Genomic DNA, 666 nt, shown 5'->3' with positions numbered 1-666 from the left:
GAATTGATCTGGTGTTCCTGGGTCTTCTGAGAGCGCCTGAGGTCAAAGGTAAGGAGCTCACGAATGGCCCAAGGAGTCTAGGTGCTCGGGTCTTGGTGTAGATTGGAGGAGATGCCATCACTGCAACTTATGCATTGGGGACATGCAGCAGGCTTAGGTCCTCCTGGTGCTCCCAGGTTTGGAGCCTTCGCCCATTCCTCCCTGGTAATGGATGGGCAATGTTTTGCACTTCCTTGCTCTCCGCAATGCCTGAGCACTCCAGACTACCCAGATCCTCTTTGTGCAAGGCACTCCATTGTGCATGGATCTATGATGATTCCCAGTCAAACATTCCTTGGAAAATCTGAACAAAATGAGTGAAAACTCACTACCGCTACTCTCATCGGGACTGAGGTCCGGCACCTTGGGTCAACCAGGTCCTCTGGGCGTCAGACACAGGCTGGCCAACCACTCGATTGGCCTTGCCTTCCTCAAGCTCAAGCCATACTCTCTACAGATGGGCCTGTGCTTTGCCTACTCTGCCAGAAACCATGGCCTAAAACAAGGCAGCCCCCTTTGCTGTCGAGGGATCCTGCCTTGGTTGTTCAGGGAATACATGACAGGGACTGTGTAGGTAGTTGTGCCACTGATCATCCTACATGTGCACTTGGGATGCAGGCTACTCAT

At 52.7% G+C, this 666-nt stretch overlaps 1 non-coding gene across 1 annotated transcript; it reads left to right on the top strand.

Moving 5' to 3' along the window:
- Positions 1-303: 303 nt before the first annotated feature.
- On the top strand, positions 304-397 carry LOC114635395. The gene has a single exon (XR_003713464.1). It is a non-coding gene; the product is annotated as a small nucleolar RNA SNORD116 (small nucleolar RNA).
- The last annotated feature ends 269 nt before the right edge of the window (positions 398-666 follow it).

The sequence above is a fragment of the Grammomys surdaster genome, unplaced genomic scaffold (genome assembly GCF_004785775.1).
Source record: "Grammomys surdaster isolate TR1022 unplaced genomic scaffold, NIH_TR_1.0 102621, whole genome shotgun sequence".
NCBI classification, from domain to species: domain Eukaryota; kingdom Metazoa; phylum Chordata; class Mammalia; order Rodentia; family Muridae; genus Grammomys; species Grammomys surdaster.
Note: the sequence above shows the minus strand (reverse complement) of the source record. Positions and strands in the feature narration are given on the sequence as shown.